The 23,129-nt window shown below is 40.0% G+C and overlaps 1 protein-coding gene across 3 annotated transcripts in view; it reads right to left on the bottom strand.

Moving 5' to 3' along the window:
* Positions 1 to 23,129, bottom strand: part of PLEKHA4 (pleckstrin homology domain containing A4) — a 102,996-nt gene that overhangs the window by 53,541 nt on the left and 26,326 nt on the right. For 2 of the 3 annotated variants that reach the window (XM_072425475.1, XM_072425478.1), the window contains exon 1: positions 3,594 to 3,901. The exons of the other annotated variant lie outside the window; for it this stretch is intronic. The gene's annotated coding sequence lies outside the window, so the exon portion shown is untranslated. Of the gene's footprint in view, positions 1 to 3,593; positions 3,902 to 23,129 lie in introns of those variants that run through there. 3 annotated transcript variants of the gene reach the window in all.

Here is a 23,129-nt window from a genome sequence, read left to right as displayed (position 1 = left end):
CCCAACTCGTATCAATAAATTAAAAATCAGCAGAAAAGGAAACATTTACTAAAAGAACATCACGGACTGTAACTAAATGAGATCACAGATTCCTTATGCATATTGCATATCTCACACTGCAGGTTTGTAAATTCATTGCAAGATCTCTGTAATACTTTTAATCTCCAGCTGGAAATGATTTAACATTGTTTTCATGACCCCCTCCAAGCAAAAGGAATAATAACATAGTGAGCATTATGATTCAGCCTGTGTCATCACTAAATCACAGTAGGTGTGTGTAGAGGCAGGTCCCACAGGCCAACAATGAGGAGTGGACTGGAAAGAGGAGACACATTATGTTCTATGTACAAGTATGTTTCTAAAGTTTGTTAGAGAAAAAAAAATAATTTACAGCGAAAGTTTATACAGATTACCTTTGCAGGTTAACAAAAAACAAAAACGGATGCCTTACATAATGGTATAAATATTTCAAGCTCCCTCTAATCAACATGCTAATGAAATATTTAAACCAAAAATTCTTTTTTTTTTCCTTTTTAACCCAAATAAACTATTTGTATTTTTGGAAACATTACAGCACCCTTCTGGAGGGTCTGGAGGAGTGGGCATTCCTAGATGAATTTGTATTAGGACCCCACAAGTGATGCCAAGCCTGTGCTTAAAAGGTTCAAAATCCAAAATGTGCGAGGTGAACTTGGGACATTAAGGCTGGGGAGGAAAGTACTAGATGATGCTGGATGTCCATCTGCCAGGAAATGTGGTGGGCTCAGACTTGCTAAACCTTTTCATGCACACTGAGGAGCCGTTACAGTACAAGAGAGGAGTCTGCAAGACTGAAGGGAAGGTTGGAGGTTATCTTTAAGTAGTTATTTAAACTGAACCTGTCTCCATTCTGGGTACATGCAAGTATAAGTTTAAAATTACTTTTCACTTTCACCCCACGGTGGCTACATTGCCATAAAGAGACTCAGAGCACATGTGTAGAACCAATATTTTTATGTCAGTTCTGCTTTACTTTACTATTCTTCAAGTACAAAAATGGCATCAGCAACTGAGCTGCGCCCTCTTCAGCGATTAAATCATTGTCATGTTCTGTGATGTCATCAAAGCTCATTCCTCATCAGGAATCATCATTGGAATTTACAGGATAAATACAACTTTATTTACAGGATAAATACAACTGGACAAGCAACTCGAGTGACAAGCAACAGTGGTACCCTCCAAAAATACAAAAAAAAAAAAAAATTAGTGAGTGTAGTCATTCACCCTGGTTCTAGCTGGGGCTCATGACACCAGTCCTTGCAGTCTGCTAGATTCAATTATGCAAAGTAAAGTTCCCTTGAAACACAGGTCAACTTGCCAAAGAATTACCAAACCACTTCTGAAAGTCATAGCTGGTCACCAATACAAACAGGTCTGCACCCCTTCCCCACACTTACATTCTTACTGGCCAATGAGGCTGACAGCCATAGTGAAAAACATGTGAATCTTTAATCTGATAAAGAAGTTCTATCCTTCTCTCCGTCAATCCCAAACTAAAAATGTTGGCCTGTAAAATGGCAGCCAAAGTTTTTTCTTGAAACCCAGTGAATGCGCAGAACCTTCTGGAAACTTGCTGTGGCTGACCATCAAGCTTTGAGCCTCAGAACATTTGTACCCCCTATGGAAGAATCTAATCCACAATCACTGTGTGTTCAGGACAAAGGACAGGAACATACAAACGGATTAGGAGCTTCAGATAAACCATAATTTTACATACCAACAGATTAAGATAAAGAGGATATTTGAGAAACTAATACATTTGACATTTATACAGCTAGGTTTGCAAACATGGCTCCACAACAGGTGTGCAGACGGGAACAAAGCGCTCCTCTATATCACACAGCCCTGATTAACTCAACAGTACCAGGATCTGGATAACTTTGCTTCTGAATGCAGAAAGTAGCATCATAGACACAGAAATTCAAGGATACACAGCCAATGAATCCATGGATACAGAGACAGTGACTGCAGGACAAGGGATGGCAGCCAGGGCATGAGTGTCCTTTGTGGCTTGTTTACAGAGCTCACGTCTTGATAATGTAATGGGAGGGGTTGCCCGTGCCTGGTGCCATGTGTAACCTCAGATGTGCGCCCTGCTGTCTGCTCCATCTAATAGGGGATTGTCACTTGTACATGTGTAGCTGTGACCCTGAGCCAACACAACCGGCCATGCACTGCCTAATCCTTATAGTGCCAGTCAGCTCAGACCATGCACATACACCATGGTGTGTCACCAGGACTTATCTCATGTTGATGACTCAGTGTTGTACATTTGTCTGCTAGAGATGAGCAAGTCAGATCAAACTTCATTCAAGACTGTCTCACAACCCTCCCTCACATTTCCTCCCAGGGATTACTTGGCTGAATTCACACCTTCCTGTACACATTCTGTTTTTTTTTATGTAACATCATACATGTTCTATGTGCGGTCACTAATAGGCATCAGAAAACTGGTCAGGCGTTAACCCAACGCACAGATAAGACCCAACACCATTTACAAGGAGTGGAAATAGATTCTGGATACACATGGGCAGATCAGATCCCGATTCCGCACTTTACCAATGGATCAGAAAATCAATTAGCAGAATGCCACAAACATTGTACACCTGTGTGCAACATTGTGCTTTTTTTTGCTCAATCACAGTTAAAGCCGATTTGTTAGGGAGTCAATCAATTTTTGGCTCATGCATTGGTATTCACTCTCAACTGCATTTTTGGAAAAGAAAAAAAAGAGAAAGCTGCATTTTGGGCGTGCCGATATGAATTTTGGCCATTTAAATCAGCACAAATCCTAAATAAGCCAACACAAAGCTGGTCAACAAATATTCCAGAGACCCAAGAAGCATCCATGGCTGGCCCAGCAACTAAACATGTTTCCATTTCCAAGAGATTGTAGGTAATCCACCAAATCGTCGCTAAGAGCCTCTACCCCGGTATGCTGTCCAGTTTTGATATCACGCCCCAGTTAGTAGGAAGAGTCCTGTTCAAGGATAGGCAAAGATAAACCTAAAATACAAAAGGGTGGAACAAAGACGGGACAGCTGACTCTGTTCAGCGTCAGATAATACACGTTAACAGCTGCCAAAGGCAACCAGATCAGTTTTTCTATAAGCCCTCCTTTCTATAAGATATAACAAATAATGAAAACAAACAAGCTAGGATATAACACAAAGGAGAGAACCTGCAGCACTTTGTCCCAAACTCCATACTTCTCACAAACTGACATCCTATTGGCTAACATAGACAAGAGCTGCAAATTTCTATACAAGTCAAAATATTTGATGTTTAATGCAAACAATGCTGATCTAGTATTTACAAACAACCAATATTCTGAGATTAGGTGCCTGAGGTCTGATGCTGCATCCACCATAAAACTTTTGTAGAAGTTTTGTCAAAGTTTTCTAGTGCTGAGTTTAAAGTCACAGCACCCCTGGGCACATGCTGCAGGTGGTTTGTTCACAGTAACATGGCAATGCAATGAGTTAGCAGAGTCCAGCACAGACAAACAATAGAAATCTCCAAGCTGCATGGAGTCTGTATAAGCTCAATCTTACCTGGGGGCTGAATGGAGTGTGCTGGGATACCGGAGACACTTCTACCGACTCTGATGAACTCCCATGAGGACGGTCAGCCGCCTGCACTGCTCTTCAATCAAGCTGCTGAACAGATGGAGCTGGTCAGTGTGTTGTTCCCAGTCGTGTTGTGCCAGCCTGCTGCCCTCTCTCCTCCCCACACATACTGTGTTTACTCGCCTCTTGTCTTTTGATCTGCCTTGTTCCCTTTTGTACTTCCTTTCCCCCTGTTCGCTTTCCTCCCATTGACTTGCAGTGTAGTTGTAGTGGCAGTGAGTGATCCCTATGCACACCTCCCCCCTCCCTTCCCTAGGCTGCAGCAGAGAGGGGCTGGCCATGCTTTAGAACAATTGGAAGGCCAGCCTCTGGGAACACCCAGATTCCAGGATTAGGTTCCAGCACTTCCCTGCTCGCTTTTTTGGTGCCTGATCACTCTCCAAACTCAACAAAAATCATTAATACACAACAATATTCATATGTGCATCCTTTGGATGGTAGGAGTGTATCTCAAGCTTTGTGTGACCCCCAGGAATTTATGCTGGGCAAGTTTTAGTGATCACAAGTTCCCAAACTGTAAACCTGGCTTGAAGCTTTGCACTGAGATCACACTTTTCCATTCCTCCTTTATCAGGATCATTGTTGGGGGAAGTGAACAATTACTGGGCTTGCTCAGAGCTGAATTGATAAATCCAAATGCCAAAATAAAGTAGCTGCCACTGGCATGAAATCCTGCACATACTGAATACTGAGAGATGGTAATGTGAAAATATCAGGGTGCAGTTCTGATCACCAAATCCCAAAATCCCTCCTCCATGATTGTTGATCCAAAATTAGTTGCACAAACCTTTTTTATGTTGAATATCCTTTTTCCAAATCAAAACCAAACCTGTGTCTCATAACTTCATTTGATATAATGGTGAATGTCATAATCATGTATTGTGAACAAATGGATAGCACAGTGAAGGTGGATTTTAATTGATCATAAATACAATTGTAATCACCTTTAATAATACCATTGAAGGAATGTTACAGAGTACATGCCTAGAATTAGCGCCCGGTACTACCAGCGCCCTGCAGTAATGTGCAGCAATGCAATGAGCAGTATATGGTGGTGCGTTGGGTTACCATTCATTGTTAAAGATAAACTATTGTTCCACTTTTAAAAATGTATGACAAGACTGGTCACTATTATCACTCCCATGTCCCTGAAAGCTGAACTGTGCCTGATACCCATTATTGCACAAGCCAGGAATGAATGAACACCTGCGCAGGAATTACATCATCAATAGCCTGGTCTATTGAGATGGCTGAAGATCCTATACCCTGCAATGGAATAGGGACAGGTGAGTATGGTTGGTTTACTTCCATTTTAATACAACCAAGACACAACCTACAAATGCACTACAGTGCAACACATACTTTTGTGTGTGACGTGCTATGTTCCATGTGCAATAATGTCAGTGCAGCCCATTCATTTTAATGAGCTGCGCTAACACAACACACTGCATTTTTACAACACAGTGCCCAGCTGTAGTGGGAACGATCCCTTAAAATGCTTTTATTGCACACTGATGTGTGTTTGTAGCTAACAACAAAGTAGAATGAATGGAACAAAATACCATCACATTCCTGTAGCTTCCTGCCAGAAGGTTGTCAATGGGAAGAACGTTCACCTTCCAACATAACAATGACAATGGTGAATATACTTTTTTGCCTAATCAGAGCACAGACATACACCATCTTATCTGTGGAAATACTTGAAGATTGCTGTTTTTTATCCAGTTTGTCTGAGCTTAAACAGATCTGTAAAGAAAAGTGGGCAAATATTTCTAAAGCTGCGTACACACCTGCAATTTTTCTCGTTGGAAAGGATCTTTCACGATCCTTTCCAACGAGAAAAGACTGCACGATGCATGAACGATGCTGTACATACAGCACCGTTCATGCTCTATGGAGAGGGGAGGGGGAGAGCGACGGAGCGGCACCCTGCTGCGCGCTCTCCCCTTCCCTTTCATTAGGATCGGTCGTCGTCCATCGTCCATGGATCCGCCAGGACGGTCGTCGGACGATGGACGACGACCGACTGTACACACGGCAGATTTTCGCCCGATAATTGGCCGATACCGATTATCGGGCGAGAAAAATTTGCCGTGTGTACGCAGCTTAAGTGTGCAAGATTAGGAAATGTCTCAACAGACTTAAGCTACGTACACACTTCCAATTATTATCGTCGGAAAACGAACGACGAACGTTCCTGCACGATATATACGAACGATCGTATAGCACCGATCCTGCACATAGAGGTAACGACACGATCGTTCGTAGATATTGTACACACAATAGATACGATCGTTTGAGCGATAGAGGAACTATGTGCACGACAGGAAAGTGAACGGACGTTCGTTCATCACGCATGCTCTGACCATGGACGATCAACGAATGACCGTACACACGAACGATGTTCAACGATCGTCGTCCAATCCGATCCGCCGGTCCGGTCGTTCGTTTACAACAAGTTTCCTCGTTCGTCGGCGTCGTTGGTTACTTTTTTACCAACGATTTTTTGCCCAATCGATCGTTCGTCGTTCGATTGGAACGATAAAAATTGGAAGTGTGTACGCACCTTTAGGGCTGCTTTAAAAGTAAATGGGAGTTCCACAAAATACTGACATGCAGGAGATCCTTTATCCGACTTAGGCTGCATACACACACGTGCAATAATTGTCATTGGAAATGAACAAACCACGACAGATCGTTCAGTAATTGTTAACAAAAAAGTGCACAACGACTGGTCAACGATGCCAACGAATGAGAAATCTCGCTGGAAACGAACGACCGTCCCGGCGGATCTGATTGGGCAATGATTGTTCGTAATCTATTGTGTGTACCGTCATTCAGTGATCATGGATTGTTCTGGGACACACTTTCTCCTGTACATGCCACTTCCTGCATAGTTCGAATGATCGTATCTAGTGTGTACATTATTGGTGGATTATACTTGAAAGATTGTATCGTTATAGAATGTACAAAATTGTGTACAATATGATTGTTGAAAATAATCGGGAATATTCATTGATCGTTTTCAAACAATAATAACTGCACATGTGTACCTAGTTTTAGTGATTCTGAGTTTTTTTCACAATTGCTGTTATATCTTTCACTTGGATGTAATAAGTTGGTTGAGTAACTACAGCAGGAAAAATATTTTTTGTGTCCTCATTTCAGGGTGCAATGCAAGAAGATGTGAACATTTTGGGGGGTTGATTCTTTTCTTTACCCACTGTAAATATTTCTGGCAGTCAATGTGTTAAATTAGCTCTTTAAAAGAGGTTCACACACCGTAGGTGTTTGTTGCAGGAGTGGATCAGTTACCTGGTCCCCCTGCTGAACTCTGTGGTTCCTTCTGCCTGGAGCAGCAATAATGTTGTACCCTGTAATGACATTGTGGCTGGCGTTGGGTACCATAATATGTAACAAGGGACAACTGACACAACAAACGGGTCAGATAAAAAAACTTTTTTTAAAATGACCTTTAACATTGCCTGCCATAAAGGTATAAAACATTTTCTTTAACAGAGTTTTGGTGATTTTTTGCAATAGATCAAAGGCAGGATGTGTTAAAGGAAAAACAAGAGACGTCCTTGAGCTGCCACTGGTGGCTTCCTTCTAAAATGCCAATGGACTTGCTCTATCAGGCTTCAAAACTTTCTGAATGACTGGCCAGTAAGACAAAAGGCGCAAGTAAATTCTAAACTCTTAATTTCTATACTTGTTCCACATCAGACTGAGATGATAATAAGGCTAGGTACACACATGCAATGGTTCTCGTCCGATAACCGCCTCAGGGCTGACATCTGACGAGAATCTTGCATGTGTACAGTACTCAGAATGGCCGAACGATCCTAATGGAAGTGAAGGGGGAGAGAGCGCAGTGGGTGCCGCTCCCTCGTTCTCCCCCTCCTCTCTCCATGGAGCAGAAGGGTGCTGTATGTAAAGCACTCAATCATGCATCGTGCATTCGTTTGTTGCTGGAAAGGACTTCTCCTTGCCTAACCTCCCCATATAAACTACCCAACCTTCACCTGCAGTTTGCCAAAATAGGTCTCACAATAGTGGTCTGCCAAAATTCATACCTTTGAACTTTAGAACATGAAAGGTTTGCACTTTTATTAAACAGAAGATGTGTGACATGCTCTGTAAGGAAAATTTTTGTAGCTTAAAGAGAAACTAAACTTTTTGCTTGTTTGTCACACCACGAACGGTGGCTCAGTGATTAGCACTTGAGTTCGAATCTCGGCCAGGACACTATCTGCATGCAGTTTGCAGGTTCTCCCCATGTTTGAATGGGTTTCCTCTGGGTACTGTGGTTTCCTGCCACATTCCAAAAAAAACATGCATTTTGATGTATTGGCTTCGTCCTAAAATTAACCTTAGACTGTATTAAAGACATATGACTATGGTAGAGACATTAGATTGTGAGCCCCTTTCAGGGTCCGTGAGTGACATGACTATGGACTTTGTAAACTGCTGCGTAATATGTTGGCGCTATATAAATTCTGTAAAATAATATAAAGCATGCATAAAAAAATAACTATTTATGGTAGTATAGTGACTAGCCTCGAGCTGTTGTTAATGTACACAGCAGGGGGCGTTTCCATTAGCTGATGGTTGTTAAGGACAGGAATGTGTAACTCCCCACTTTGGAAAGCATGGTGCGCAGTGGGACTAGCAGAAGAGAATGCCAGCATTCAGGTTTTTGATGCAGGAGATAAAAAGAGGTCACTGAACTGCATTGTATTTATGTTTTATTTACTTTTTTTTCACTTTTAGTCTAATATTGAATGTTGCCTAAGTGTATAATAAAACAATTATACTTGACAGTGCTCAGACCTAGCGATTAGCTGCATAGTGTCACCTACTCTAATAGAAGTAGGTGTAGAATGGAGGAGCAGTTTCAGTAAGACGGGGTTGGCACCCTTTGGTACTTTACCTTGCATACGGATAGTGACAAGGACTCTTTTCAGCCATACTCCAGCCATATTCTACCCCCCTCTAGTTTTTGACCAGTAATTATTAAAAAGCTAAATGACATAAATTAACTGAATCTTTGGCCATGTGATGTATCAGGTGTCTTCATTATTCTTGGATTGCAGCGTGGCCTCATTTTAATGACTCCATCTCTGCCTGGTGGCATTGACCCATTCCATAGCTGCCTATTGGTGGGTGGTTTACAGGCTCTGGAAAGCTTTAGTGGTGGTGATGAGGAGCAGCAAGAAAAGTTTTGTGATGACTTTGTTTAATATAGTTTTATAAATGTTTGGAAACAGGGTGCATGGAATTGATTGAGGGAAGTAAAACATTTCCCTGGAGATTGGTTTTAAACAGAACATCAATAAAACAGTTGGTGACCACTTAGCAATCAGCAGGAAGAAGGTAAGAAGTATGAATTGTACAGGATGATACACCATACAGCATAACATTAAGCCTATGTACACACGTGCAATGGTTCTTGTCTGATAATTAGCTCAGGGCCAATATCGGACAAGAATCTGCCGTCTGTACAGCGCTCGTCTTCCATCGTCCAAACGACTGTCCTGGCCGATCCATGGATGATGGACGACGAACGATCGTAATGGAAGTGAAAGGAGAGGGAGCGCAGCGGGGTGCTGCTCTGTTGCTCTCCCCCTCCCCTCTTTATAGAGCAGAACGGTGCTGTATATGTACAGCACTCGTTCATGTATCGTGCAGTCGTTAGTGCCTGGAAAGCACGTGTGTACATAGCCTTAGAGTACTGGGGCCACCATTATGTCACCCTTAACATTACTGGTCAGTAGGAGGAAGAATGTTTGGAGTTTTTTTTCCTTAATAATCTACACTTTATACTCCATAATGACAAGGTAAAAATATAATTTTAGATAATGTAATATTATATATATTTTTTTAAATAAAATTACATTTACATAAGTATTCATCTAGGTCAGGGCACCTCCAGTTTTTCTCGATTGCTGCTGAGATGTTTCTGCACCTTGATAGGAGTCTATCTGTGGTAAATTACATTGACTGGACATGATTTGGAAAGGCACACACCTCTCTAAAGAAAGTTGCATAAATGACAATGCATATCGGAGCAAAAACCAAGTAATGAGGTCACAGGAACTGCCTGCAGAGCTGAGATAGGATTATTGTAAGGCACAGGTCTAGGGAAGGTTAAAAATTTCTTCTCCACTGAAGGTTCTCAAGAGCACAGTGGCCTCCATAATTCCCAAGTGGAAGAGGTTGGGCACAACCAGGACTCTTATGAGAACTGGTTGCCTGACCAATCGGAAAGGGCCTTAGTGAAAGGGGTTACCATGAACCCAATGGACTGTGCTCTAGAGATCCTGTTCCTAAAGGAAAACCATAACTGCAGCCCTCCACAGCTCTACACTTTGTGGCAGGGTGGCTAGAAGGAACCCTTTCCTCATTTGGAGTTTGCAAAAAGCATCTGAAGGACTCTTGGAGTGTGAGGAACAAGATTCTCTAGCTGGATGAAACCAAAATTGAATCTTTTGGTCTAAATTCTAAACATTATATCTGGAAAAAAACAGGCACCGCTCATCACCTGCCTAATACCATTGTAATATTAACCATTGTGAAGCATGCTGGTGGCAGCGCCATTCTGTGGGGCTGATTTATAACAGCAAGGACTAGGCGAATGGTCAGGGTCACGGGAAAGCTGAATGAAGCAAAGTACAGAGTTATCCTCGGTGAAAACCTGTTCCACAGTGCTCAGAACCCAAGACTGGGCTGAAGCTTCATCTTCCAACATGACAGTGGCCCAAAGCACACAGCAAAGACAACACAGGAATGGCTTAAGGACTACTCTGTGAATGTCCTTGAGTGGCCCAGCAACAACCCTGATTTGACACCTATCAAACTTCTCTGACCTGAAAATGGCTGTCCACGGACAGTCCCCTATCAACTTGACTGAGCTTGCAAGAATTTGCAAAGAAGAATGGCAGAAAATCCCCCAATCCAAAAGCTTGTTGTATCATCACCCTAAAAGACCTAAGGCTTCAATTGCTGGTCAAGGTGCTTCAACTAAGTAAAGGGTCTGAATACTTCTGTAAATGTAGGGTTTCATTTTTTTCTTTTTAATAAATGTACTAAAAATATGTTTTCATTTTGTCATCATGGGATACCAAGTATAGCACGATGAACTGAAATGATTGTAGCATTAGGCTGCAACATAACAAAATTCAAAACAGTGAAGGGGCCTGAATACTTTCTGAAGCCATCTTAGTTTTTAAAAGAAGTCTTTTTTTTCATATTCTGCAAGTGTATTTTGCATGTTATCCTAGCATCACTCAGACTGTAAAGCTAAAGCCAGGCACAGAGATATTTGCCTGTTCTCCCAACACTTTGAACATTTCCTGTGCCCCATTACAGAGGAAAGGATTACGCCTGTTTGCAGAGTGATTTTCCACCAAGTTAGGATAGTTGTGATAACAAGAGCCTCATTATTGCCTCCTACCGGTACAGAAACTGCCCAGTAACTGAAAAGAAAGCAACGCTTCAAGTTATCTCTAATTACCACGCTGTCCTTGGCTATCCTAAGATGATTGTATATATAAGACAATGGTTATACATTTAGGAACTATTGACTGCCAATGGAATTCTGATTGCAAAAAAAAAAAAAAAAAAACACATAATGAAACACACTTGTATATGTTTAGATTAAATAAATTCTTTGGAAACTTGAACATTGTTCCCCTATTTGCCCCCTTTTGGTATTTTAAATATACCATTTAAAGCATTGTATTTAATCTGTTGATCCAACCAGATTTCTTTTGAGCTGATATTCAGTATAGAAGGTACTGCACTGAATTCATCAGCAGTGTAATAGGCCGTCTCCAGTTATTTTATATAGAGATTAGAACACTTACCACCACTATGTTGAAAAGAGGACTAGTGTTTTTCAGTCTAACAGGCTCTCACATAAATACAGTGTGGGGAAAAAATAAAGCCTAAAATTAAATTTATTTCAATCATTAGATCTGTACTATGTAAATTGAAATCTCTTACGTTTTGTTTTAAGTTGAGATATGCAAATATACTTGTATTAATGAATTCTCAACATAAGTCCATTTTATTATTACTATTATTAATAATAATATTAAACAGTATTTATATAGTGTTGCAGCATTGCACATTAAATAGGGGTTGCAAATGACAGACAGATGCAGACAGTAACACAGGAGGCAAGGACCCTCCCAGAAGAGCTTACAATCCAAGAGTCAATGGAACAAAAATTACACTTGCCAGGTGTATTCACCTACCTCATGTATGCCTATTCAGGTGCTTTTGCAAATAAATGTAAATTCACCACAATAGGCTTGCACAATTATGCTGTTGTACTGAATGTGAAAGGAGTGGATCAACTCTTAGCTTACTTGTGAGGGACTCTAGGAAAGCTTGGGATTTTACATTTGTTCTTTCTCACCTAGTATATTCATTCATTATACAGCATTGCAGGTAAGATTACTGAAAGGCACTGTCCAGTGTAGTGAAGGTGCTCACTGCTACCCATCTGTGGTGCCTTTAGAGATAGATGGCCCATGGTGGCACACTACCAGATAAACTTTCAGTAATAGGATTATGGAAGGTGCCAGTCAATATAGATCAGCAGTTTTATTCATCTACAGCAGCCAGGTTTTCATGAGAGATCGTTAGGGGTGACTAAAAATTTCACTAAACCCTAGAGAAAGTTAAAAAATAAAAATGATAGTTAATAGCTACCTCTAGTTTTTTTTTCTCGATTGAGCTGTGGAAAAATTCAATTCTTTTGCAGGCATCTCCCCTCACTTCCCTCACCACCATACAGTGTTTGATCTTCACGGCTATGGTTTGTTGGTCAGCATGGTTACCTTATGCAGCCAGTCTCAGATCAATGTACGTTTTTTTGTACAGTTAGGGAAGGGTGCATAACTGCAGTAGTGGGGAACACAGAAGTGCACATTGGTACAGGTGAGTGTTGAGGCATGTGACCATTCTGTTTCATCAAAAGCAGTCACGGGCATCGATGCAATGGCAAAGTGGGGATATGGTAGATGAGGTGAGATAAATGGGGGAGAAGAGGGGTTAGGCACAGTAGGGAGAATGGGGATTGGTGTACAGGAATGGTGAGCTGTTGATGAGAATGGTGGTAATGGAGGAAGGGTGTATGGTGGTAGAAAGGGGGTAGTGGCTGGAATTCCAAATGCAGTCCTCCATGCCAGCAGCAAATGGTGGCTTATTCCATGGTAAAAATATGATAAAGAATATGTGAAATATTTTGAGTTTTTCATTGCAGTGTTTATGAGTCATTTTTAATGTGACATGTGCTCACATATATTTTGTTATAGTATTAAATGTAGAGGTTTTTAGATTAGTCTCCAGAGGCCGGGTAGATTACTACCTTGAATGACTCAAAAGGCCTAACAGCAAAGGTAAGATATGGGCCACACAGGAATTCATTGTTTTCAATGAGTCATCTGGCTCATAGGTTTTCATTGTGAGATGGTTGAATTGTGTGGCTTGCTGCAAAGTAGGAAGCAGAACTAATATGTATTGAGAAAATATGGCCTCAAATATTCTCTGTGTTTACCCACATAACCCACATGCACAGTATTGGAAGAGCCATTGGTAGAATAACTTTACTAACTTTGTGCCAGCCCTCCCAGGAGTGGAGATTTTCTTTATGTAAGTGTGTAATTGTAACACATTAGATGTAACTAAATGCTGTAAGATGTGTGGGCTAGTATAACATGTTTCTAACAGAAAATATGTACTAATAGGAATAGGGTCAGACTGGGGCCCACCAGAGGAAGTGAGTAGGAGGGCCCACAAGAATGCATAGCTTTCCTGGCACAGTGGTATTATTTCATAAGACGGCAGGGGCCCTCCAGAGCATATGACTGGGGCCCATCAATCTTAAAATGCCATTTCCCAGTTGCCATGTTAATTCAAATACTTTTGAATTATTGTTAGTCACTGATGCAGTACAAGAACACAACATGTAGGAATTTCAGAGTGAAACCAAAGTTCCTGATCTGTATTCTTGTTTGGGTCAGAGTAAAAACAAAAATTTAACAAGACATTTACCTTTACACTGCAGACCTCATACTGCTAACCCTATTTGAAGGGTAAAGCCAGATTGTGTTACACACCTTTAGCCAATACATGATAACACAGGACAAAGGCTGACCCACCTCTTCACTAAAAGTACAGAAATTCAGTGTCAACTGTGTCACACTTTTCAAATAGAAAGTTTTCAGGGCAAATTGTGAGTCAGAATCCTGCAGAAGCATGTCCTTGGGGCTGTAAAAGAGCATTACACATCTGAAGGTGTCTACGGACCATTGATGAAAGTTTTTCTGTTGTGAATTTGCCTGTACAACAACTTTCCACTACTTTTTATGAGCCAAATGTTCATCCCTTGAGCTGTGGAGGTGGTAAGAGGGTCATTGGTGTGCCGGGAAAATTTAACCTGGCTTTGATGTTTGAGGGTGCTGAATGCTGAAAACTTGTCAGCGGAGGCCTATGAACATAAGACTGTAGAGTTTTTTAGCCATAACTTCTGAATTGGGCAAACATTCCCATATTTCTATCATTGCAACCTACATTATAGGAAACCTTTGTTAACCAGGTGAATTGCAACCTGTATACATGTCACAGTGGAAAACCCAGCATAATATTTATACCAAGTGTTCAGCAGCTTTCCATACACTGCAGCTGGTTGTGTATGTTCCTGAGCCCTTACAGGGTGCGTTGAGCTTGAATCGATATTTAGGATTTGATAGATAGCATATTAAGTCATCCGCTGCCTGTCCTTTCTCTTTCACCCCAACTCCTTGACCTAGCAAGATGTCCATTATACAGTGATGCTTCAACAGTTACATAACCCTCAGCCTGCTAACAAACATAAGAAGGACTTTCTATGTATTTGAAAGACATCAAGGCTCCAGAAGAAGACGCGTTTGGGAATACATCTTCTAGCCCTCATACAGGTAAACTGTATGGGTTCCTATATCTCCAGATTGCTATCAAAAGAGAGTAGAGTATAATGGCACACGGCAAGCAATTTGGACACTCAAAAATATCCATAGGCAATGTGCTGAAAATCCTTACAGCTCATATCCGATCAGTTAACTCTAAATAATAGCCCCAGAGGTTTTTCTTCTATTTTAAGTGCAACTTTGTTTACATACATGTGTACAGCCTGCATGTGCATTTGCATTTCTGTAATTTTTTAACACATTGTTTATTAATCTTTTTTTGCTAGCACAAATTGGAATTGTCTCTTAATAGAAAGGAAGGCTATGTAGTTCCACCTTTACCCAGTGTCTCAAACATGCACATTTTTAACTGCCAACACCTCCCACTCCCATCAATGAGACAGCAACTGAATTAAAGTGCCAAAAGTGCCACAAATGGCCCCATATACCAAATGGTAAATAAGACTGCTGTAGCGGGGGACCCCTTGAGCAAGCTTGTTTTTTTAAGATTGTGCCACTGTATATATTGGTCTACTTTAGTGGCCAGCACGGAGGAAAGGTACACATGCACAAATTGTAAGTAAGAGATAGTTTTTTTTTTTTACCGTTTACAAAAATTGCCTATGAAACTAGAATTTTTTTTTACCATAAATCACAGATTTACATGTTAGGTAAATGGCTGCTTTAAAGACTTGTTCACACACACATGCACTTCTGTAGCACATGTGTGTGTGTCAGGACAACCCATTCTTTGCATTGGCCTTCTAATGCTGCATAACAAAATATCAGACCTGCACTTTTTTTGGGAGTAAACCGTAAAGTGATCATGCAGTTACCATGCAGTGCAGCACAGTGTGCTGGAGTGTTAGGTAGAATGAATGTGACCACATCTCACCAACGTGGGAAATGCATATAAAAGAGCCCTCTACTTTTTTAATCACTGACCCAAAATGTTAGTAGCTCAAATGTTCAGGTAACAACTGACTACACAGATATCTGCACGCTTGTTTCAGGTGTGTGACTGAAACTACTGAAACCCAAAGATCAACTTCACATCCAGGCAATTAGCATTGAGTTCTGCAGTGGCAGCTTCCATCATCTCTCAGTTTAGATCCACTTTAAAGTGACAGCTTAATCTGACAGAGAAAATGCTGTGAAAACTGTCTTATGGCTCCTGTTTGAAGTTTCACTTGATCAAAGTGTGTAATAAAGTATGACATACTAAGGTATACCTCTTCATGGCAGATGGATTAGCTGTGTGGTTTAGAGAAGGCATAGTAGTTTACTTTTTTAATTCAAGGAATTTGCCTTCTTTCACTCTGTTGTCATTAGTCCACAATTATCTCATAAATAGGCTGCTTTTGTGAACAATTGTGAACTACTTGATTTTTGTGGTTTCACTTTCTTTGCACTGCTTAAAAGCTACAGTTTGGTCTATGGATGTTTTGCCTTCACTTTCCTTGCTCTTTAAATGTACTCTATACTTATTTTAGTCCCAGTGATGTTGGCACCAGGTCCCTATCCTTCAATGATCAGGTAGGTGTTTATTGCAGAAAAGGACAGGCCCTTCTGCAAAAGCTGTTCTTACCTGCCTAATTCTTGCCCATTGGCTTTCCTTGCTCATTACAGGAATAAGTGAACTCCCAGGTGTCTGTGTGGCAGTTACAGTATGTCATCTGGGCTAATCAATATGGCCGAAATAATCTCCATGAAGAATAGAAGGAAAAAATGGTGGCCCCACCAGCGATGAAATGAGGATGGGTGATTATCGTAGGTTTAGCTCTACTTTAATGCAGGCAGATCATAGATAGTGGAAAGGGCTACACAAGCTTTCCTGAAACTCTCCGACCCTCCATAACTTAAAGAATGAAAATCCAATGATTGAAAGGGACTGGTCAGGAACAGAAAGGCTGCAAAGAAAAGGGTTAAATGATGCTGAATGTTCTCTAGCCAGGAAATGTGTCTGGCCCTATCTGATTTGCTGCAGCTTCTAAGGCTTCTACATTGTGAAGTAAAATCAGACAAAGAATTTTCAGAAACCTTTACAACTGTGTAAGATTGGAGGTAAGGCTGAAGTTTAGCTTTGATAAATAACTTTGGATACACATATTTTGTTTTGTAAGATTGCACAGCCAGCTGTTCCTCCACTAAGTCTGCAAGTCAAGCTGACCTGCAATTCAAGCAGCAGAGACAGAGGTGTGGTTCCACTACATTCAGTGTTACATCTGCAGGGAAGGCGACTGATACATTATGGATAACAATAATTCAACACGTGTCATATTCTTATCTGTCTGTATAATGAATCTACTTATTTATTTAAACATTTTCCGACCGAGAAAACAATAAATAGCAGAAGAACACAGTGCCAGGAATAAAGAGGCCCCGTGGGTTAAAGCAGCTGCACATACAAAAGAAAAATTGTTCAGGATAAAGATTAAACAGTAGCAGAATAGAGTGATATAATTCCACAGCCAGACATAAAGTCGGTGACACACTGTTTGTTAGCAACACTTTCAACACAGAACGCTGTAATTCACCTATAAACTAATTTGCTTTTACACTCATGTCTATAAATGCTCATTCATTATTAACATGATTATTCATGGTATTCATCATTTGTAGGATTATGGAAAAAAAAGCAATCTAACATGGAGAAATGGTAAGTTTAGTATTTCTAAATTTCTTTAGAGAAACTGGAACTTATTATAGTTAGTACTAAGTGCTACTGAGTGTGCAAGCAGCAAAGCACCAAAACCAGAACGTATAATGACCTAATTAATTTCTATTAAGATCCTCATAAAAAGCCAACACATTTGGAATTCAAATAGTCTCCCTTTATCAGGGCTTGGCTATTTGAATTGGATCTCTTCTTTTTATCAGTCCAATACACTCCATGGTCAGGCCTCGTAGAAGAGGACCATTGAATTCCAAACATGTTGGCTTTTAATGAAGATCTGAACAGAATTAAATTGAGTTGTGAATAAAAATCTGGAAATTATATATTTCACTTTTGGAGCTTCCCTTCTTGCAGGAACAGTCTGCACTCAAATCCAAACCAACTTTCAACCAACACTATGGAGATGTCTGGGAAGAGATCCAGTGCCCTCCTATACCTTTTCTCTTCAACTCCAATATGTAAAGTAGTCCATCCTAAATATTACCCATGAGGGGACCTTGAAATCATTTTCAGGTCTCAGGAAATGTATAAAACCTTTACTAGGACTTCTAAAAAGCATGAAATAAGATTGCACATTTTTAGTAATGCAATAAACTTAGGGTATGCTGGGTAATTACAGTCCCTTATTACATCAGATAAATTGTGTGATTATAGCAGACATGCAATCTCATTACCCCTGGTGGTCTAATTATGTCCGTATTTTTATGTCAAAAGCAGTACATTGTTGTGAGTGGAAATTTGTTGTTTAATATTTTAGGTCTGTAATTCTTACCAATAACTCCCAAGTTTGAAACACAAATCATAAATTATAACATAATAAATATTTATAAATAATTTTTTAAATAAAATTATAAATAAAATAAACTTTATTATAAAATTAGAAAATCTTTTAAATTTATCCAAACAAAGCTACAATATTAAAATAAAGTTTTGTATTTAATATTTATTATTTGGATTTATTTTTTATAACCTTATCACTTTGATCAATGTTTTAAAAGCAGATTACAATGTAATCTGCTTTTAAATTTCCGGCCAAGCCAGGCCTCCCCGGCGTACTGATGCCTCATGCATAAAATTGATCACGCCGGGGATGTGATGCAGAAGCTGGATCGAGGGGAGCAGGTAGGACTTACCGCTTTTGGTATGTAAAATTCCCCCCGAGGCACACTGGGGAATACTCATACATTTCAGCAAGTGTATCAGAATAAATGATCTCAATATATATAGAACAAAAGTAGAAAAAAGCCACCATACACTTGCTGAAATCATTGCATGGATATAGTTGGCCAGTTTAACACGTTTACATATGAACAAAACTGGAGTTTCCTTTAAGCATAACCTAACTAGTAATGGGCTCAGTTGTATTGGCTAAGCCACCTGTGCTGAAACATGGGCTAAAAATATAGCCTGACAATAGTGAACCGCCAACTGCTGAGCAATTAGTAAACCACTGACAACTGCTGTGAATCATCTTGGCAAGATGTTGCTTTTTCATGGAACCTTCTGGTTGGCTGTGTTCTTATGAATGTGCTGCCTACTTAAAGACCTGCTAACAATATTCGTGGGGAAGGACTGAGCCACATTCCCAGGGTGACTTTCTCACACCCCTTAGTACTGAAATAGGCATTCAAATACTATCTATAGCGGAAAAAGCATATATGTTTCACCCAATTTAAACTCTGCTTGTTCCTCAAAAATTTTTTGACATGTTAAGTCTTTTATAGTTATATTGCAGAATATATGTGAAATTATACTTCATTCTTATATTCATTCTTGTGCTAGGCTTGGCTACAAACCTTAAATCACCTGAGAAACATACTATAACATGATCCATTAATGTATTTCCTATTTCTATGTAAATTCCAGGCCTATACCTGCTTACCAATGGGTTATATATATGGTTTATAAGCTGGAATTCCCCCCCCACCCCATTTCAAATTTATTTAGCTAGTTTAGGCCAAGCCCAAAGTGTAGATCAGGGGTGGTATACTTACTAAATGCTGAATGTGGTTCCTGATGCCACAGAATGATCAGATACGAGGGACAAGTTACATGAAACTGATAGTTTTGACCCTTTAATTCAGCGGTCGCCAACCTTTTCGGTCCCGCGGACCACTAAAACCACTGGCTTCTGACCGTGCATGCGTGGGGAGCCAGGTGTCACTCAAAGGGATAGGAACCTCCCCCAGAGTGCAGGGACACAACCCACCCACTCCCTGAGCCTGGGAACTGTATAGGGAACGTGGTCCGCGGCTTTGGCCGGTGCGTCTTCCTAGTGGGGTCCTTTTCCTGACCCTGCTCGGGGGTGAACCGGCCAGAGCCGTGGACCACCAGAATTTTCTCACGAACCACAGGTTGCTTTTATTTGTCTTCACTAATAGTTTTATATAACCCAATCCAGCGACAATTAACAGTCCTAATATAGAGCTTTAGGAATGGACTTCAGCCCCTTTCCTCTTGATCCTGTGGTGCAATTTGTTTCCATGCCTCAGGGAGAAAGTCTTAGTGATTGTTGGTCAGGTACCCCATGGATATGTCAACATGTTCTATAGTCAGTAGTGTTGGTCTATTAAGGACCTGTTTAACTAGCAGGACTGCTGTCTACCACAATAATATGCAATACGGATAATACTGCTGATCCTTGCAAGCTTCATGTATTCTTAGGTGATACAGGTAAAAACTAAAACATACTAGATTGCACAGAAAACACTTAACATTTGAACATTTAAAAGCAAATACTTACAATTGAGGAATCTTTTTCTGTATATTAGCAGGTTTATTCAAGAGCAAAGGTCCACAGTCCCTATAGAAAGCCGACGGTTCCTCTACATCTTTATTGCTGGCCAAATGTATGGAGAACAAGGAAGAAACAAACAGACCAACCATCTTAAGTCTTTTAAAACCCTCACTACTTCCCACTACTACATATCTCCCCTCCTATTGTTTGTTACTTCACCCACTTCTTAGATTGTAAGCTCTTCGGGGCAGGGTCCTCTCCTCCCATGTCACTGTCTGCATCTGTCTGTCATTTGCATCCCTTATTTAATGTTCGGCTCTGCATAATATGTTGGCGCTATCTAAATTCTGGTAATATTAATAATATTGGGTCCAATTTTCCAGAGCTCTTCACCTGACACACAGAAAAATAAGATTGTCATTCATTAAAATCCTGATATATGTGCATTCTAGTTTGTACCACGCTCTTGCATGTTCAGAGTTCTACCTAGGAAATATAAACTAGTTTTACAAATTCATAATTAGAGGTTACCTACAGTGTAAAATAATGATTAGACTTAGGACCAGTGTCCATTACAGCTGTGTGCTGCATTTTTAAAAATCATGCATATTTCCATGCACTGCATTTCAGTACATTTCATTTTGATGGGTTGCCCAACACACCATATTGCGCAGACATGTAGTGCATGCAGTACTTTTAAAAGCACACCAAATCATGCCACTAAATTGCTATGTTTAAGCAGGCCTTGAGCTAAAGCAAAATGGCAAGCTGCATTTGGGGTGACACAACGAACCTGATTTAATAAAGCCCTCCAAGGCTGGAGAAGATACATTTTCATCAGTAAAGCTGGGTGATCCAGCAAACCTGGAATATATTTCTTAAAAGTCATTTGCTATTTGTTAGCAAATGTTTTCAATCCTGGACCGAAGCTTTATTAAATTAGGCCCAATGAATGGCAACCCAATGCATTTCTAGTGGAAATAAGACCAAATGCTGTTAAGATTATGTGCAAACCTCATTGTGGCCCATTCATAATACCTCCTAAACCTCCCTTTTGGTCCTATATAGTCAAAGGAGGATCTACCCATGTTCAGCTGCTTATACAACTGGATCTATTGACCAATATGGAAATGTTTTTTTACTGGATATGGCTTTAAATTATGTGTTTTTATTATATGGACAGCTGAAATGGCTAGGATTGTAACCGGCTTACTTTAACTGGATTGTACATGTAATTGTTTTGGGTGGATCCCCCTTTAAAAACCCCGTATTGATTTGAGGATTATATTTTCTAATTTAATTCCTGTTTAGGAAAGCACGACATTGTCATACCAAGTTATACATTACGTATTAATTCCAGTTTGGCATTTCTCCCAGAATATTAATAATTTCAGCTAATGGTATAATACGCTGCCAACACTATTAGAGCACAAACATTTTATCATAGGTAAAAAGTCACAAGATTTATATATCAGTAAAATTGTGTGAACAAATAATATAGCCCATAACCACTGTGATTTGTTCACAAGGTGTGATAAAAAAAAGGAGATTCCATTGAAAAAATGTTTAAATATTTGCAGATCATTGTGCCTCTTTAATTTAATGGCTTTCGGTTTAAAGTCCATTTCTCTTGTATATTTTTTTCTGATTGTGCTGATAGTCTCTCCTCCTTTTAGTGGAATTCTGCACCTGAAATGGTTTAAGAGGGAGGTTATGACCTAGTGTGTTTGACAAACTTTGTGTGGATTAATATTTACTCAGTTTGGCTGGACTGTCTGGACAGGGGATATTGGGACTGTGAGGGGGATGAGAAAAATATTATTTCTTACATATTTGGCCAAATCCAATAAGCACCCAGGAGATATAGCAGATAAACAGCTTACCAAATACAGACTCAGAAATAAGAATTAAAACAAAATCTTTAATGTAGGACAGCTTTGTTTTCTTTATAATACTTTACCTACATTAAAGGATTTTTGTAGGTATTTTTGAAAAACCTATGAATGCAAAAAATATATTTTTGGTAGTATAAAATGTGTCAATATGTGTCCATATGATAAATTGTTATTGATTAAGCTTTTATTTTACTTGTGTTTATATTTATTATTTAACATGAACCTGTGTTTTGCCTATAGTAGGCAGCAACAGGTTCATTTATAGCAGGTAGAGTTGGTATGTGATATTTTAATTTCCTTCCCCACTGTATTGGACTGGTACAAAGAAACCATCCAATTTGTACAATACATGTCTGACTGATTGTCAGTTCTAAGAGAAAAGAGAGGGCTAGAAAAACATTGCTGTGGACAGTTCCTTTATATAAGCTGATTCAACAAACAACCATCAGGTCTGTGTGCTGGGCCACAGGGGTTTATAGTGCCTGGTGCTCAACCTGTGGCCTTTTGGTACTTTTTGTGCAGCCCTTGGACCCTAGCAGTCTGTAGTAGAAGTGGGGACATTCATTTGTAAAGGGGTATTAGCATCAATCTGTACTCACCCTATGCTGTAGGCCTCATGTCTCTCACTGACTGACAGTCTCCTAACATATCTTTATCCAGTCTCTGACTTTCATTACATTTAGTATTTTGACTGTAAGCATATTTTGGAGGAGTAAAGATACCTGTCTTCCATCCGTAAATTTACTGTGCAAAAGGTATCTGAGAATATGTTAAATTCTAGGTCTTAATGTTTCATAGTTGGAAGCACGCTTTGGTAAAATGTCTGCCAACTCTGATACACTGTTTTTTGTGACCAATATCTACAGCTTAGTACTCCTATCCTTTTGTGCCATAGATGCTGCCTTTCCCAGGGACCTTGCCAGAGCTCCAGGGCTGCTTCTGAGAAGTGTAGGTTGGTCCGTACACATCCCCCATTCCAAACGTACCCCTGAAAAACAAATCGGCTCCCCTTTCTCCCTACATAAGCAGAGTAGCACAGGGAAACCATGTTGGGATTTGCATAGATTTTTTGTTTACCAGCAGATTCAGCTGTGCAACCTTGGTGCTTATATAATAATATGCCATGCATTATACTTCACAGCCAAAGCTAAGGCTATTACACCACATTTACCTGTGCTACTCTGCCAATGAGAA

The sequence above is a fragment of the Pyxicephalus adspersus genome, chromosome 11, assembly GCF_032062135.1.
Source record: "Pyxicephalus adspersus chromosome 11, UCB_Pads_2.0, whole genome shotgun sequence".
NCBI classification, from domain to species: domain Eukaryota; kingdom Metazoa; phylum Chordata; class Amphibia; order Anura; family Pyxicephalidae; genus Pyxicephalus; species Pyxicephalus adspersus.
Note: the sequence above shows the minus strand (reverse complement) of the source record. Positions and strands in the feature narration are given on the sequence as shown.